The following is a 19,362-nucleotide window of genomic DNA, read 5'->3' as shown; positions in this document are numbered from 1 at the left end:
TTTGAAAATTAAAACAGAATCATTGCAGAATGACCAGCCGTTTCTAGACTTTAAATAAGCTGTGTAATGTCCTGATGTTATTGAAGGACCGTCATGAAATATAATTGCTGCAGTTACAAAAGTCCTTCCTGATATTGACAACTGTGAAGCCACAAAATTTTTAATTAAAGTTGTCAATTTTGTTCCATCAGGCCTACATCGTTGGAACATTAAAATAACATACTGGCCATATGTTCGTATAAATAATGTGGACATCATTTCAGATTTACATTGGCTACACTCCATGTTGTGATCAGCTGCTTTTACTAGTTTATTAAAAGAGACTGATTTACTGTCTGGCAAAGTTAAATATATAAATCTTTCTGAGTCTACACTAGTACTACTTGATACCCTACAGTTCTCGCAGTCATGCTGCCATTGATAAGAAAGCCCAAACAGGTGATCTACATCTACACCTTCAGCATGCAATACATCAAGTATATACATTAAAAACTCCTGACAATCTTGCTGAATATTTTGAGAGAATTGTGTTTGGCCTGAACATCTGTCTAACAGATTTCGAATTTCAGACACACTTTCTATTTTTGTTCTATCTGTGCTACATTTCTCTAACACAGAATTTAACAAACTGCAAAATCTTTGATCAGAATTGACCACAATCTCTTCTTTTACATTTTCTAGAGAAAACAAAACATTAACCACTACATTAGCATAGCAGTAGACACCAGAACTGTTTTCAAATTGAAAACCAACAACATCTTCAACAGAATCCTTTTTGTTTCTGCTTATAATTTCAGGTTCATCGACTTTTCGTCTTTTTGCTGCAACCTCCCTAGTATTTGTCACATTTCTTCGTTTCCGGCCTACCACACGTTTCTCAAACAAAGGATATTGAGGCAAATGTGGCGCATACTCTCTTCTTAACCTATTGTATTCCTTAACACAATCTAGATCCGCACAAATGTTTGTGACATCACACTCAATCAAGTACAATCCCGATAAAGTTCTAACTCGTGACAATGCCACATATGCCATACCCTCCTTGAACACAGAACTGCCAATATTCACCAATGCACTGTCTACACTTAAACCTTGCGATTTATGGATTGTCACCGCATATGCCAAGCAAACAGGAAACTGCTTACGGCGAACATATAAGTCTTTTACAAGCAAAAATCTAGCAGAGCTTGGTTGTGAAAAAAAAAAAATCTAGCAGAGCAACGACCAATTAGCTGTACTTCCTCAATGCCATCAAATTTAATTTTTAAAAATTCAATTCCATCTCTATTTCTGTATTTCACAAAATCAACAACATTACCCATTGATCCATTTACCAGACCTCTTTCAACATGTAAATTCCTTCTTAAAATTATACGGCAGTTCAAGCACACATTCAGAGTCTTTTCAAAACCTGCAGTTTTAGATATAGTCTTCTCTAATGAATCCAATTTTGATTTCAAATTCTCAGACAAAATAATTGTTGATCCCATATGCTCTACTCTGTCAATAGCTTCTAGTTTCACAATCTCCTGCTTTTCCAAATGCAACATTTTGTTGTTGAATTTGGCACATTCTGCAAGAGTTGGCATCAAACATATTCCAGATTTCTTCTCAGTAATTTTCTGAAAAATATTCTCAGACACAACATCTTGTTCTGGATATAAATTTGACAGTAATCGTGCATGTAAAGCTTCTTTCCCATGCTCGGTCACTTTTCCAATTCTAACATCTTGTAGAATACTCTTGTAAACATTTTCATGCAGTTCAGCATAATTGAAGTTTAACCATATATTGACGTTGCCAATGCTCCCTAGGCACTTCCTGGTATCTTCATGCGTGAGCATTTTGAACACAGGTTGCCCTTTCACTGGTGTCAGCTGCAGAAGATCTCCGAAAACAATGATGTGTTTGCCACCAAATAACACATCATACTCTGTTTTGAGAACTTCTTGCATTCTCAAATGCACAAACGCAAGCATGACATTGGAAACCATGCTTACTTCGTCAATGATAAGAAGTTTCATTTTCCTCAAGATTCTTGAAACTTCAAAACAAGCATCTCCAGATAGCTTGTGATATTGTAATCTGTTGTCATGCTCCACTGGCAGCATCAGTAAACGATGTAAAGTAATCCCTTTAATGTTATGTGCTGCCAGTCCAGTTGGAGCGGTGACAACACAAGACAGCGATGACTCTGTCCTTTCCTGCAAATAGCATAAAATTGCTTTAATAAGGAAACTTTTTCCAGTTCCCGCTTCTCCACTCACGTACAGTCGGACAGGCTTCAACGACGTACATGAACACTCTTTCTTCTCATGACTTAATCCATGATCAATTTGCATGGTAACTTCGTCATATATTTTCCTCTGCTCAACGTTGAGTTGTCTTTCCAACTCTTCTAAGTTAACGGCATCCTCCTGAGCATGTGCCATGGCTCTTTCCACTTCATTCATAGCAGTGGCAGCTTCATTTTCGATAACAGGTCCTCCTAGTGGATCCTGACTCAATGAAGCAGAACACTGACTGTCCTGAGAACTGTCTCTGGCAATCTCGGCTGCAATCGTTGCTTCCTGCTCAATTTCCGCATTCAACATTTCTACATATTTGGGAAAAGCAGGACATTGTATGGTCTCCTTGGCAGCATTGAAAGAGTCTTCGTAACAGAGGAAATCTCCAAGCAGTTCCTCTTCTGCACGCCAAGGCTTGAAAAGTTGCAAAAGTGCTAAATAGAAAAACTCATTTTTTTCAGGAGATTCGCCACTCAATTTTCGATGGTTTACCAAGTGGCATTTTCTTTGCTTGACCAGACATCCCTCACTTCCTATTACAGCATACACTCCTTTCTCAGTATCTTCTTTGATGTTCCTCTTGAATATGTAATTTTGAAGAACCTCATACAGACAAACATTGTCGAGGTGTTTGCTTCGATTTGGATAATATGTATCCAACATGTTGGTCTTCAAAATGTCGGTACTGTTTGGCTCCTTTTCCGCCAAATACTCAATTTCCCGCACAGGTTTCAGAACTCGATTACGCGTTGCAGCAAGACCAAGACTCGCCCAAACGATACTCCTGGACTTGGCATAGAGACTTGCTGAAGACAACCGATCAGAGCATTCGTAAGCTCCGATTTCTCGATGCGACAACATCTTCAGACTGAAACTGTACAACTTCTTGCTGAGGCTCTTTTCATGTGAAATGTCCTCCCACATATCCTTCAATTCTGTCTTCTCTTTTTTGGTGATGTAAGATGTCACATACCGAGCCACAGCCATACAGTTATCAGCCACAAACTGTATATCCATGTTAGTATTCCACATGGACAAAATCACCGGGTTGTAGTCGTTGATGTACTTGGACTCTTCGTTCCTCTTCAAATTGTATGTGTTTTTAGGTGATTTCTTCATCACATTATGTCGCAGCGAAGACATCAAACTGTTTACTCTTCCTTTAGAAATCACCGGTCGTGGAAAGCCGAAACGACATTTGGTGTAGAACTTGTCCTTGTTTCGGAATTTACGACGACAGTACTTTCCACATCGATGGCTTTGGAAACGTAGAACTTTTTCTCTTAGGCTTTTCTTCTCCTTTGCGTTTGGAACAGCACACGTACAATACTGTTGTATGAAACTCATCACTGACTCTTCTGGATCCGTTCCAAATTTAGGTGCATCCTTGATCCACAGCAGCATATGTATATGAGGAGCACCTCTTGCTTGGTACTCCTTTCTCCAGAAGAAATCCAACACCTCTCCAAGAGGTGGATTCTTCTTATTCATGATGAAAGACATCATAGCTTCAAATCTATGATTGAAGTACCTGCATACATTGACTGGATCCAAAGAGCACAGTTCTCCGGGTGTCTTGAATTCGATGTTTTCGATGTTTGCATTTGCCTCTCGTAGAAATTCAAGTAAGTCTTCCCAGCCATACTCAGCACAGCTCAGAGTGAGGAACCATGTGGGAGTTCCTAAGTTCCTCAGCATACATTTTAAATCACCATGACGACGGTACCAGTACTCATTAGTACCACGCTGACACGCCATGAGATTAATCAGGTGAGAATCCAAAATACTGTCTTGGACATTGACTTTATCCATAAAGTCACTTGCCGACATGTTTTGCATGTGTATACCACTTTTCAAGATGTGGTTCACTGCATATGACAGTCCAGACAGATCGTTTTCAAACAGGAGATGAAACAAATAGGGAATGCATTGTCGAAACCTAGCATCTCCTGCATACAATCGCAAAGTCCGGTATTCAGAAGCAGGAATTTGATAAGGTCGCTCATCATATCTTCCTCCCTGACCTGTTGGAAAGGGCTGTGGGAAACACCGAGCTTCCAAACTTTCCTCCCAAACACTAATGGGACTCCCTTTGGCTTGTTTCATTTGAAACAACTCACTAGCATTCCCCATGACTTCCTTGGAATGCAAAGGATGAACACTATAATGTTCATATATTTCTTCACTAGTACAGGGTTCTACTTTTTCAATTTGACCAGCACACAGATCACTATCCTCTTCCTCACTTACTTCCTCTTCTGCAACATATCCATTTTTATAGTATTTATTATTTTTTTTCAAATACAATGTTGCCTTTTTGACTTTCCTAACATCCACTAAATCTTGCCATATTTTCTTATTCTTTGTCGGAACCCCATTAACTAAGATAACCAGAGGTTCCTCTTCCACTTTTTCTACTCCAATTGTGTTAATGTTTTTCTTCAAATCTAGAGGCAAATAAACAACTCTTCCCTTTAATCCTCTCTGTAAATCTGATGGAGGCAATTTCCCTGTCTTTGGCTCCATTCTTACAATAGCCTGAAAGGGATGGATACTTTGAATCAAAATAGATTCATAAGTATTTAAATCCTTCAATTCAGAAGGAATCTCAACCAATTCCAGATTATTATGAACTGCTCTAGCAGGCATCTGGTTTTGATTTAATTTGTTACAACAATAAGTACACACACGTTGATCCAATCCCAAATCAAAACAATTTTCTACCATCAAGTATGTTGTAAAATCCTTCCATTCACTATTATTTTCCCTTTCACTTTTTGCATATAAATCCACTAACTTAGTCTGATTCTTATAATAAGTGCGTCGACAACACACACAAGTGAAATGTGGCCTCTCACTTGATTTCACCTCAAAGGTTGCAATTTCCCTCTGGAAATTATCTGTACTGGAAACCTGTACACTATCTTCCACATTACTCTCTTCTTCTTGGTCAATTTCAACATTCTCCTCTTTACTTCCAAAGTAACAAAACTCAATTTCTTCACATATATTCTTCACATCTATTTCAGAACCATGCAAAAGAGCAGCGCATAATTGTTTAAGCATAATTGCTGGACTCTTAGCATAATACAACATTCTAAGTAATTTCCTCACTTTATTATGATGCACTGCTAGCATCCTGAAATGATGAAAAACACTCTGGCATACTCTCCTGGAAAGACAAGCCAGTGAATGCCCATGCAAACCTGTCACTTCTCTCACTCTGCAAGGATCTAATTCTTGCAACAACTTCATTTTCTGCTTCAAACTTTTCTTATTAAATGACCGTACAAAATCACAAAGCAAATTGATGGAATCCTGTCGCACACTGCAAATACTACTACACTTCCAGGTGTACACAGGACCCTTAGGACGTCTTCCTAAAACCTCATTACCTAACACCTCTTCTATCTCTGTTGTCACAAGTTTTTCTTTTTCAACTGGACAACCATCTTTCACTTCATAAGCTCGACCACTGGTGTCAACTGCATGCACCAAATCATTATCCTGGAAATAACTCTCCTCATTAAAAAATGCCTCAGAGCTTGAACTATGCATCCATTCTCCAGAAAAAACTTCACAAAAATTACTACGATTAACTATTCTCTTCCATCTACTATTTCTTTTGAAATCATAAATTGCCTTGTTTACCTTCCTAATTCTATTGATTATCAAAATAAATAACTTACGTTTAATTTCAAATGCCTGATCAATGACTTTCTCAACTATTTTTTTTTCTCTTATAAAAAACCACTTTCTGTTCACCTTTCTTAATATTTTTTAACAAATTGCCAATTATCCTGTTGCGGAACATTCATTTACGAATGTCCCTAAACTGTTGTTTCCTTCTACTATCATGCACAGAGTTATCTCTTGCTCTAGCAGTAACATTTTTCATTGGCCTTTCCTTTCCGTTTGAATTGCTTCTCCTTTTCTGGACTGAAACATTTTCTGTAGTAATATTTTTTTTACTACAGATATTTCTTATGAATGTTTTTGTACTCTTACCCGGTGCTTTCTTGGTGACTTGACAAATATTTTTGTTAGAGGACTGCTGCTTTTTTTCATTAACCTGCTGTCTTTGACGTTTTGCAGCCTTTCTCAGTCTTTCTTTGGTTGGCATGCTGAAATCTTCAAATGATCTGCAGTTGAATCTGTGGTAAAATATAATAAAAAAGGTTATTAACCACTATTACCCAACAGTAAATCAATAACAGTCATCAAAAACTTAACACACTACTTAACATTTTTACATAGAAGATTTTTTAGTGCTTGGCAAATTTAGATTACAGAAATAGCAGAAAAGAAATGGAATTTATATTCATTTTACCTGTGCTGTTTTATATGTGAATCTGATCTAATTTTATGAGCATATTTTAATATTTTATTGAAGACACTACACATAACCTGTTTTTGAAGGTGTCTTTATTTTTAAATGAAACGGTTTACATTTTTACTTTTTATTTGTTATACATTTTTTAAATAAATGTTTATAGTTCCATAGGCTCAAGCACGTCAGCTTCCCATCCTATGTCATACAATTCTGAAAAATCTGCATCCTCATCACGTTCTTCTTCATCCTCAGGATTTAAATCATCCAAGGGATCAACATCCACTGATGTTTCAATTACGAGTTCAATGATGAGGTCGAAATCAACTGATTGCTGATTGTCGCTCATGTTGATGTTGTCTTTATCTTTAAAGAAAGATAACAGCAATGAGATGTTGCAGAGTAAGAGACAAATCTCAGAGATTATAATAGTAAAATTGTTTAACAAGAGTAACATTTTGCAGCCATTATTTAGCCATGTCCAGCGATGCTGAGGAGGTGAAGCCTATGTCCAATTTTTCAGTGAACAGGACTCATCTCTTCTTAATCTTGGATAAGCCTCACCGACTCTGTGTCCCCTGCACATACTTAAATGTAAAGGAGCAGATTGATGTTAACTAGCACATCCCCAGGAATGCACCAGTTAACGTGCACCGCTGCTCTGCCACCCATGGTGTGCCGCATTTACAATCAGATAGGACAAAGCTGCGTCAAAACCCTGCGCCTGGTTGAAGCAGGCATACGTCTTGACGCACGTAGGCTGAAAGCTAAAGCAACAACTAAGTATCGTGTGCAGAAGTTGCAAAAAAGGAAAAATGGCGTTTAAACCGGTAATGAGCCCATGCTAACTTAACACGGTGTAAAGATATCCAGGATCTACATCAGTTTGGGGTTCACAAACCTGGCAGGTACAAGGCACTGAGGCTTTGCACCGTGCATGTCTCATCCCGAATCATATGTTGTTTCTGAATGAAACAATTTCCCCGACCACATGCTTTGGATTGGCTACTTCTAAAAAATTAAACACCCCTACTATCCCGGAGTTAGAGGAATATGATGGTTGGAGTAATTTTACTCGGTTGTCCATTAGTGATTTACAGGCCCTACTCCGTAATTCTTCCTTTAACATTTCCAGTATAAATCCAAAAGGTTGGCTGCTTTGGCAACGTAGTTCAGATTCTTGCAATTTGCTTGGACCCTTCAAACTCTGAAAAATGGTAAAGTTCCCTGGGGATACATGAACGTTTCTTCTTTATTTGCCCCATTCAATTTGACTAACAAACAACGCTTGCTGTCAATGCGTGATGCTTCCTTTTCAATGTTACATATTGAAAGGTTAGAATCTTTGCCTTTTTCAGTGGCAGAGGCCAATGCTGCAACGTGCCTTATCCACGGTTTAATAACGCTGCGTTTTGCTTTATATAAGTTTTCAAATTGTATGAAATATGTACCAATAGGTCGTTATGAACCTTTAGGTAGTGGTTTTCTTCATGAGGTCTGGTCGCTTCCATACACATACAGATGTTTCAAAGATGACCAAGAAGTTTATCTGAATGGAGAGGAATGCACTGAGACGCCAGATCATTCACTAATGTGTAGGCACATACAGTTACACGGTTCATACAACAAAGACCGACCAAATATGGCTTGCGTGTTGCAAGGCACGCCAGTTCCTGCTATCATCCCCACGTTCAAGTTGTTGGAAAATGGTAGTTATTTGATGCTCAATAATGAAGATTGTTGTGGGTTAATTACAAGTATTCCTTTTATCGTAACAGTAAGTGAACGGGTTATTTGCTGCAGAAATGTTCTATTTCCTCCCACACATGAACATAGGGAGTTTTCAATCTGGCCACAAATACCAACCTTGGGTGCAGATTTCAACGGCATGGCAAGAATAAGGGCTCTTTTGTCTCAGAGAGAGGTGGCCTTGAGTTCGGCCCGTGAAACTTTCGTGCTTCACATAGCGAACACCCGTACAGAGGTGCAGGCCCTTTTAAATACTGATTCGCCTTTGCATTTCACCGAGATGGTTCGGACTATCTTTAACGCGTCCTCCACAAAGGACCTGGCACATTTTTTTAAAGTTGTTAGCAGTGGTCTCGTGACTTCATTTGAGAAAATCTTTGGAGTCATCCCTGCTTTCTTTCATTCTATTTTTTCCACTTTGTTTGGTGGATTCCCAGTTTTACTTGCATTAGCAGCGGGCGCTCTTGTGCTTTTTTACATTTTTAAATATGGATGTCCTTCCTGTGCAAGGTCCCGCCCTGCAGCTGCTGACGCTGTTCCGCAATCGCATGCTTGAATATTATGGCACAATGCCGTTGGCGATATTAAGCACGGCATATGGATTATCTTTTCGATTCTCCTACTTCACCTGTGTCCAGCCTGTATTTCACTGCCTAACCTGTGATTTCGATTGGGCCATTGATTTGTGTCTCTGTGGACCGGTTTCTCCTGACGTCGACTTTAATCAGCTGATGAGTCCTATCATTACTCACGAGTTGGTTTGTCCTGGCGAAAGGATTATGGCTGTGGCATTGATGCATGGACTAATTGGTCCCTGGAATTTACTGGCGGCAACACAGTCTTTCTTGGAACAGAGCTTTCTTGAAAACCCACCGAGCTGTCCTCTGATGGTGATAGAGGATCCGGTGCTGGGAGAACACGTATGTTCTTTTCCGCTTTTAAGTTGGATGGCTGAACTGTTTTCGGATGAAGACGGTGACTTCCTATTGGAGGCTGTTGCAGCCTATTTTGCATACACAGTTATGTCATAGACCTTTTTCATGTTTGATATGCTGAGTATTAGCATTTCATTGACAATTCATTGACTTATTTGTCAAGTTTTTATTATTTAGCTTGCCTATTGGCTTAAGCCTCGATAAAGTAGTTGGCTGTTTTATTTTTTTTTAGCATTACATTTTGCTAGTTTTTAATGTTTTACCTTGTGGACCGTGCACATATAAAGTTGCAATCTGCTCTCATGAGATGGCACTTCTATTATCTTATTCAGTTCATTTCCGGATCATGGGGGGGTGTCATGTAGATCCTGGATATCTTTACACCGTGTTAAGTTAGCATGGGCTCATTACCGGTTTAAACGCCATTTTTCCTTTTTTGCAACTTCTGCACACGACACTTAGTTGTTGCTTTAGCTTTCAACCTAGTAGTTCATCGTGGTTTACATGACAATAATATGTTATTGCTCTACTATCTGCTTTGCTTGTTAAACTATATCTGTAGAGCGAGTGCTGAAGTTTCAAGAACAACACGATACAGAATTGTCATGAGGTCTGATCTCCACGACTTCATAGTCCTAACATAAGTGCAGCTTCTGCCAATTCTGGGCATGAGGCGCGTTTTATATTGCTTTGCCGAACACACATACACAACACTTGATGCGGTTCACATGAAGAGAGAGCTGGTGTATGCTGATGTGATTCCTTCAAATCTAGGACACTAAGGTATGGGCCCGCCCTAAACCAACCCAAAGAGACCTTCTTAACAAATAATATAATATGTGTATTAGGGAGGGTGAAATATAAGTGTTGCTAACTCTTATTCATTTACAGCATGTTAACATACTGTCACCATTCGCTTTTGATGTACTAGTAACTATGCTGGTAATTTTGCTACTGATAATATGTGTACTTGTATTATCTAAGATACTACACCTGAGAAGACGGCATTAGTAAATAAACATTTCAAATGCACATGTGTTCTTCTTAACTCCATGTTCTCGTTTGTAATGAATATATAACGACCGAGTGTTCATGAGTTCCACGTATCCTGAGGTACTGTAAGTTCATGTTCTGAATTGTCTAAAGATTGGAAGTTTGTTATATCCAATGTGACACTGTACCTAGCTTGTTAGGGGGTTTTTGGGTACTAAGGTCAGTTTTGGGGCACCCTAATTCGCCGAGGTTCCAATCCTCTGTGCTTAGTTCTGTGTGAGAACAGAAACCCTACGACAGGGGCACCCCTGAGCCTTGCTGGAGCTTCATCACACTTGCGATACAACTCCAGCAATGCGCCACCTTTACGGCACAGATGCGTGACGCATCTGTGGTGTTTTTGCCCCATGGTGCGCCACATTGTAAATGCAGCACACCATGGGTGTCGGAACAGCGACGCAGGATGACTGGCACATCCCTGGTGATGCGCCAGTCATCATAAATCTATCCCTAAGCTTCTTATCTTGTTAGAGATGAACCGCCATATGTATCATCAAAGTTTTTTGCATTTCCTAAATAGCGAACTTTAAGGAATAAATAGCGATTCTTTACCATTCCTAATTTGCGATGAGCAAATTGCTAATTGCAAATTACCCATTCATTTCCATGGAGCAGGAGACCCATAGGAATGAAGGTGCAATTTGCGATTAGCAATTAGCTCATCGCAAATTTGGAATTTTTTCGAGGGTGCAGGGGTCTCTCAAGAACACCCTGCTGCACCCCTGAAAAAGAAATTTGGAGGCATATGGCGCACATAAATTTTAAAAACATTCCTTTACCTCAAAAACGATTTTCAACTCATAATTTGAAAACACTGCCCACGGGGAAATGACTTAAAATGTCCTCAAGACACATGAAAGTGTTTTTTTAAAGCCTTTGCAACTTTTTTGGGTCACTTTTAACATGGCTATGTAACTCAAACAGTCAAAATTTAAATTTACCATGCACAGGTGGGAGCATATTTACAAGGAATTTGCTCCACGGGGAAAGGTCTTTTAATTTAATATTGGAAAAATAACTTCAGAGACACTGAAATGCCTTATAAAGAAGCATACACCATTATGTCCTTGTCATAAATTTTAAAAGCATTCCTTTTCCCCAAAAACAATTTTCAAGTCATAATTTAAAAATACTCCACATGGGGAAATGACTTAAAATGTCCTTAAGACACATGAAAGCGTTTTTTGATTGCCTTTGCAGCATGCTTGGGTCACTTTTAACACGGCTATGTAACGCAAACATTCAAAATCTAAATTTGCCATGCACAGGTGGGAGCATATTTACAAGCAATTTGCTCCACAGGGAAAGGTCTTACATTAAAATGGAAAAAATAACATCAGAGACACTCAATTGCCTTATAAAGAAGCATACACCATTATGTCCTTGTCATAAATATTAAAACCATTCCTTTTCCTCAAAAACGTTTTACAAGTCATAATTTGAAAACACTCCACAGCTCCTATGCACATAAAAACCCTGTCAGTACTAATACTTCACATTTTCTCCAATTACAATTTCTCAAAGAAACAAAATCTATTTGTAAAACACTTGACACAAAGCAACATTTGAAAAACACAACTTTCTTCATAATTTTCTCCTTAAAGCACACTATTCTGTATCTAAATTAAAGAAATCTTTTCTCACCTAAGCAAATACTTTGAGTTTCAAAACAATCTCAGAAACACACCAATTTGTCTTCAGCAGAGCAAAAGGTATGCACTCCAGAGTCTGCAGCTATCAAAAGCACAGAAATGCTGTAATTCTTCACACATATCTCTCATGTCACCCAATCAAAACTCTTCCCTCACTTTTTTTCAAATTAAAACCCTTCCCCCCTCTGCCATCTCTGCTTTTTTTGCATAGCAACCACCTCTTGGAAGACCTCTGGTGTTTGCAAGTTCACACAACAATGTTGCAATTGAACTCTGAACTCTCAGTGCACCTGCATATCCAGTGCATTCTTTCATTTAATGATTTTTTCTTCACCACTCAAAATACATCTTTCAAAGAACTCATCCATGCACCCTAACTTTCTGTTTTCAGTAATCAAAATCCACCAATCACTCTTACTGCTTCATTAACACAGAAACTCCACAGTTTTTTTCATTTTACACTCTTATTTTTTCAACTGCCATTTCATTGCCACACTTCATCTGACTGCAGGAGAACCTTCTCTCACCATGTTTTCTGTCTGGATTGTTGGGCATAGTTACATCTATTGGGCTCAGAGGTATGCTGAGAACAGGAATTTACATAACCTCAATTTACAAGATGTGGAAATTAAGTGGTTTGGCCACAGAGGATTAAAATGTCACCAATTGATACCATTGGTGAAAACCTTTATGCATTTGCCAAAACCTGACCTGTTAATTGTGCACTGTGGAGGTAATGATTTGGGCACTTTGACTGGGGTAGGTCTGGAAATGCTTTTAAAGGACACCTTTGAGCAATTGATGGCACTTTTTCCTCAGACTGCCTTGGTATATTCAAATATATGCCAAAGACAGAAATGGAGGTGGTCGAACCAATTTTGTCCACAAATTGAGAAGTCGAGGAAGCATGTAAACAAATCTGTTTGAGCTTACATGAGAGACCATGGAATGGGCTCCTTGTACAACAATAACTTGCGTTACTACATGCAAGATATCTACAGAGGAGATGGAGTTCACTTCTCAGATGAGGGCAACAGAATTTTCATTCTGAATTTAAGAATGTGCATTGGTACCTACTTATAAGTACCTTAATGTACCATAAACCCAAAAGCTCTTCTCAGAGCTACCCTACATCTGATCACTCACAATTATTATTTTACTCTAACTTTTTTCACTAATTTTCAACAAAGTACGCTCCCCAGAATGCTTCCCGGTTCTTTTTTTTTGCCCTGCGGGGCCCTTTTAAAGCCTCCACATCAAACCTAGGGGGTCAGGGAGGATCTACTATGCCCCCTTATGGTCATTTGCCCCTTCGCTTTGGCCTCCTCTTGTCTCTCGATCCTACCGAGAGACAAGATGGCGGCCGCTACGGACTGTTTGGAATGTTTACAGACGCCGGAGAACCAATCAGCTTCGCAAAGCTCCGTAACGCGAAAAGTACGCGAAGCGGAGCGCTGTTACAGATATATATCTTTTTTTGAACGTTAATTTCTCAAAATCCACTGGAGCACATATATTGAGACGTAGCAAAGGCACATCGGGCTACCAGTCCCTACAATTTTGCCAAGTTTCGTGCAAATCAATTCAGCCGTTCGGGCTAAAAGTGAGGCCAACCGCCCTATGGAAAACTCAATGTTAAAAACACGTTTTGGGACTCCCCTTTTTTCTCGGCCCCCCCTTGACAAGACCCCCCCAAATTTTCAGGGGCTGCTCAGAAACAAAATGTTCCATTTTCCTGAAAATTTCAGCCAATTCCGTCCACAAACGCCAAAGTTATTAGACATAGAATTTTCAAAAATCCCATAGAGAAAAAATCCTAACTATATATACCTACTGGCGACCGCCAGTAGGTAATATATATATATATTCACTGAAAAAACCATAGGTTATAGACCATATATAGTTAGGAATTAGCATTTAAAAAACCTTATTTTACTCACACAAAACCATTGAAATTCCATATATAGTTAGTTGCACTAACTATATATTGCGCACCCGCAATCCACTGCTGATGATGTCACATATTACATCATTCATGACATGGTCAGTGACATCACTGATGACAACATCCAGTGACTATGTTTCTGTAAAGTTAAAATATGTCTTACATATTGAAGAATGAGTGGATGTATAAGTGTCTGGACGAAGGATTTAGTAGGTGCATGACTGAATGTATGAGTGAGTGATTAAATGTGTCTCACTGAGTGCATGGGTTAGTGACTAAACTGTCTTAATTTGTGCATCATTATGTCTGTTATTCTGTAAACTGCTGCATGTGTTGATCAGTAGCTATATGAGTAACTATATGGGTTATTGATTGATTGCCCAAGTATTTGCATGGGAGACTGAGTGTGTGTGTGGCTGGATGGGAGGTGTGTGACTCTGTACAGATCAATGTGTACTTGTATCAATGATTGTATAAGAGAGTAAGTATGTGTTAGTATATGGTTGAAAACGTAAGGTGCTCTATGTTTAACTGTATAGAGTAGAAAATGGAAGTGTGATTGATTCTTTACAGGACTGACTAGGTGTGTGAGTAACTCCATGGATGAGTGGCAGAGTGTGAGTGTCTGTATAGGTGTATGAGTGCATATGATTGTGTTGTAAACATGAGTGATTGTATGTATGAATGATTGTATGGGTGAATGAGTGAATGTGTGTGTAGACGTAGGAATCAGTGAGTACGTATGTAGTAACTAGTATTGGTGTGTCAATGGTTTCAAAAATTATACTCTGTTTTTAACACTGGGTGAAACAGAGGTTATATTAAAATGTGAGGAGATGCATTGTATTGTCACATGAATGATATCATCAGTGATGTGGTCATTGATGTCAAATGAGATGTCATCAGTGATGTCATTTGAGATGTCATCAGTGATGTCATCAGTGATGTCACTGACCATGTCATGAATGATGTAATATGTGACATCATCAGCAGTGGATTGCGGGTGCGCAATATATAGTTAGTGCAACTAACTATATATGGAATTTCAATGGTTTTGTGTGAGTAAAATAAGGTTTTTTAAATGCTAATTCCTAACTATATATGGTCTATAACCTATGGTTTTTTCAGTGAATTTTCAAGGTTTTGTAAATGCTAATTCCTAACTATATATGGTCTATAACCTATGGTTTTTTCAGTGAATTTCAATGGTTTTTTAATAGCAAATATCATAAGCTGTCGAATGTCAAGTACGTGGTAAGAATTTTTTTTTTCGTGTTTATGCACACTGATCTGCTTTGATTGCTGCCCCCCACCCCTCATTTCTATTAGGAGTACTCTCTCTTTGCAGATAGTGAAGGGTAGTTAACGCAGCCCTTTCCCCCTTTGTAATCCGTCGTGCCTGCTTCTCTCTCCATTTGATTGATTGTTCTCTTTGGTTCATTCTCTATTTACAAACAAGCACAGAGTCGCAATACTCTGTTTAGTCTTTGCAGATAGCGAAAAATCGTGTAAAAAAACAAAAGGAATCGAGCAAAATCAGTAGGCCACTAATGGGATCTCTTTTTGACCTCGCTAAAATAGAAACATTAGGAACAACCTGTTGAAAATAGCAATGCGTATGTACATAAGCGGCGTTCATTTGTGTTCACAGTACCCCTTGTTGATTGTTTCAATCGAGCATTGAATTGTTCGATGTTAATTCTCTTAAGGATCTTCTCTACCTGCAAACGAGGAAGAATAGGAATATTCTCTCTCCCTTTGCAGATAGTGAAGGGTAGGTAACGCAAGCCTTTAACACGTCGTACCTATTTCATTCCTCATTGATTGATTGATTGTCCGAACATTGACTGTTTGAGAATTAGTTCTTTTTGGAGGTATTCCCTGTTTGCAAATAAACGTAGGAAAATCTTTGCAAGTAGTGAAAGGGTACGTAATGCGGACCTTTCTCCCCCGTTGTAATCTATCATGCCTATCCCCACTGATTGATGCACCTGTTTCACCCGGACCATTTACTAGACATACGTCATCTGGCCCGACCAGAGAGCACCCCTAGTGAAAAGGACATATGCAATAATAACGAAGTGATCACTGTATCCTGTTAACAGAAACTTTAGCATGAAACAACCTGGAAAGAAAAGAATAGGAAAACGAAAATCAGTAGGCCACTGATGAACATGAACTTTTATTAAACAACGAACAAAGAAACGATAACATAACGTAATGATAAAACCTATTAATGTCCTAGAAACAAGAAAACGTTAAAATATGCCAGTGGTGAGAGACCAGAAAAACAGTAAGAGAAACCAAATCACCCCTCGCTGTCCCACCGCCTGCCACGCCAAAAAAATCGATAGACTAGGGAAAATGCAAGTCAGTAGAACATCCGCCCCCACTCTGGAAACTTCCAAGGTGGGGCAGGGTTCCGGCTACGCCCAGCCGGGAGCAGCCCATATAAGGCAGGTCCTGCTGCCACGCCTCGGCCAGGAGATCCTAACGTAGGGTGTAGCCGGAGGAGAGGCCGAGACCAGCGGGACCCGGCCAGGGGATTGCCTTTACAACGCTGAACAGTTGCAGGGGGGGGGAATGTCTCCTCGACCCTCCCCTCTCTCTCCCAGTCCGGCCGCGGTGGCCCTTGAGAGTTGCAGGTAGTCCCGCCACATGCTCTTCCGGTCCGGCCACCAACGGTCGGGGGGCCGAGGCCGACGGAATCCGGCTGCAGCCGATAAACCAAGAAACCCGTTCATGGGGCCAGAGCCAGGGGCGTCCGGCCGACATCCACCGGAAGCCCGGCCCGAAGACGGACGGGACACTTCTTTCTTTTATAATGGCTGCGACAACACTGGGGGGGGATGTCTTGCACATGCCTCCGACCCCCCCCTCGTCCTCATCGCCTGGTCCGGCCATAACAAATCTCAAGCGAGACGCCGTGGGGTGCACTGGGAGGGAGAGACGGTGCGAACAGGCCTCTCCCGCCTCCCCAGTGTAGGCTTCCCAGCTGCACCCTCCGCGGTCCAGGCGCCCGGAAAAGAGTTCTTCCACTGTGGCCATGCTGCAACGTCTCGCCCGGCAGGGTGGAGCCCGTCCGTTCATTTGACCCCGCGATCGCCAGTAGCTACCGAACTCTCAAAATGGCGGTCGACCTGGCAAGAGCGGGCCCAGCATAAAGAAATGGCCCGGTCACTGGTTGACTCCACCACCGTAGTCCTCCACGACCTTGAAGATTCTAGAGGAGCCGCGGGAGTCTCCCACCCCCGATGGGGAATGACTGCCATGATCACCCGTGGAGTGACGAAACTGTATCCGCGGGACGTCGGCGCCAGCCTCACTTTGAATTACTAGAATCCTGCAGACCTCACTTCCGGTGAAAGCACAGTGTGACCCGGTAGGAAAAATTGTTGCACCCCCTCCCCTTTTTGACTGATAGTTCAAACCACCGATCCTTTCCTTTGCCCTTTTAACGGAACTTTGGACTGCCTCCCCCTCTTTTACATTTTCTAGAGAAAACAAAACATTAACCACTACATTAGCATAGCAGTTGACACCAGAACTGTTTTCAAATTGAAAACCAACAACATCTTCAACAGAATCCTTTTTGTTTCTGCTGTGACCCTGCTCCAGCACAGGCATTGTCCCCAGCAGTAATTCTGCAATGCCGGTAAGAATAGCTGTGGTGCCTACTGGACTCACTCACCCCCGCGGCGCCCCACGCCGTTATTTGCTGGGCGGCAACTTGCTAGACATCACCTTCGTGACATCCAGATTTCAGCGCGTTCTGCTGCCTTGGAACTATTCGCACAACAGACCGCTACTGACAAGAATATTTCATTATTGGTGCTGTCAATTTCAATAAATCTATTACTGTTTTTGTTTTGTTGTATATATTTATATGTTATTAAAGTTTTATATTCCTACTACTTTGTTGGAGTGCTATATATTTTTTATGTGACACATAATTGTAAAAACTTTGATGTACAAAGAGTCATTCCTGGAATCTTCCGCTTCAGGCTCGGTCCCCTCCCCAATCACAATACAGGATAGTTTTCAGATAGTAGGAACACGTGTGGTGTGACGGATCTCATCGGGTGTGGGCCTTGATCTACTATAACTCCTTTGAAGAGGGGTGATTCTTTACAGCTGGGGCCATAAACTACATCTGCAGGGCTAGCTGATAGCCTGGACAATCGGACACAGAGGAAGAGGAGTGTCAGAGGGTGCGGTAGTGAATAGGGCGAAAGGGAGGTGTCGGGCGGGCACAGTGTGATTCTCAGGGAAGAGCAGCGCAGATGGGGGGAGGTTTATTGCCCATGCATAAGACAGAGAGCGGGGGTGACCAGTGCCTGGGGAAGATGCTTGCGAGGGTGAGGAGCCATGCTACGAATCGACAGCGTGCAGAGAGTGGGTCTGGTCAAGACATCTAAAATGGCTGCCGTGCACGACAAAAGTGTGGCATTTCAAAAAAGGCAAGATGGCGCAGACAATGTTTTTCAACACTTCCTCATTTCCTTCGAATCGAACGTTAACAGACGTTGGGGCATATTACCAAAGTTAAGCGATATTTATCGCTAACGATGCTTACCAACCAATTTTTTACCACTAAGCATCGTCAGAAATTATCGAAGATAAACCTTACTATTATCAAGGTTTATCGCAAATGCGATAATAAACGGCCGCAATGCATGAATATCGCTAAAAACTCAGCGATATTCATGCATTACCGAGCTAATACTCTTAGCCATGTTATCCACCTCCCATTGGATAACATGGCTAAGAACTGCTCAGGGCAGGTGTTACTTTTTGGAGATATTCGCGCTTAGCGCGAATATCTCCAAAAGTTGGTAATAGGAGATAGATATCTTGCATGTTGTAATGCAAGTTATTGTGGTATATGGAACTCATACCATAATCTCTCAGGAAAGCAGAAACTGATCCTTTTGGGACCGCCTAAAAAGGCCTAGGGGGTGAGGAGTACTCTACTTTGCCCCCTTTTCACGTTCCGAACTATTTTATTTTACTCTCTTCTGTAATTACACAAAATACCAGCGATAAGATGCATCGGAGACACACAGTGAGAGAAAGGAGGCCGGAGATGAAGAAGACATGTCAAATACACATTGGAGATAATATAGTGGCAGAAGGGAAGTAAATATGAGTAAACTTACCATGTAACATAAAAATGTTGCACTCTATACTATAAGTCTCATTTTATACTACAATCACTTCGCTACAACCTCATAAATTAAAAATAAAAATAAATAATGTCTCAAACAATTTTTGATTTCTAAATATAAATTTATTCTTCAAAATTTTCTAAATTTGAAACAACTAGTAACATGTCCTCATCAGTAATTTCCTCTTCAATCATCTCATCTGGAATCTCCTCATTAAAAGTCTGCAATGATGATTCTTGTAA

Source organism: Lissotriton helveticus, chromosome 1_2 (assembly GCF_964261635.1).
Source record: "Lissotriton helveticus chromosome 1_2, aLisHel1.1, whole genome shotgun sequence".
Classification (NCBI taxonomy): Eukaryota; Metazoa; Chordata; class Amphibia; order Caudata; family Salamandridae; genus Lissotriton; species Lissotriton helveticus.
The sequence above is the reverse complement of the archived record's forward strand: the minus strand, read 5'-3'. Positions refer to the sequence as shown.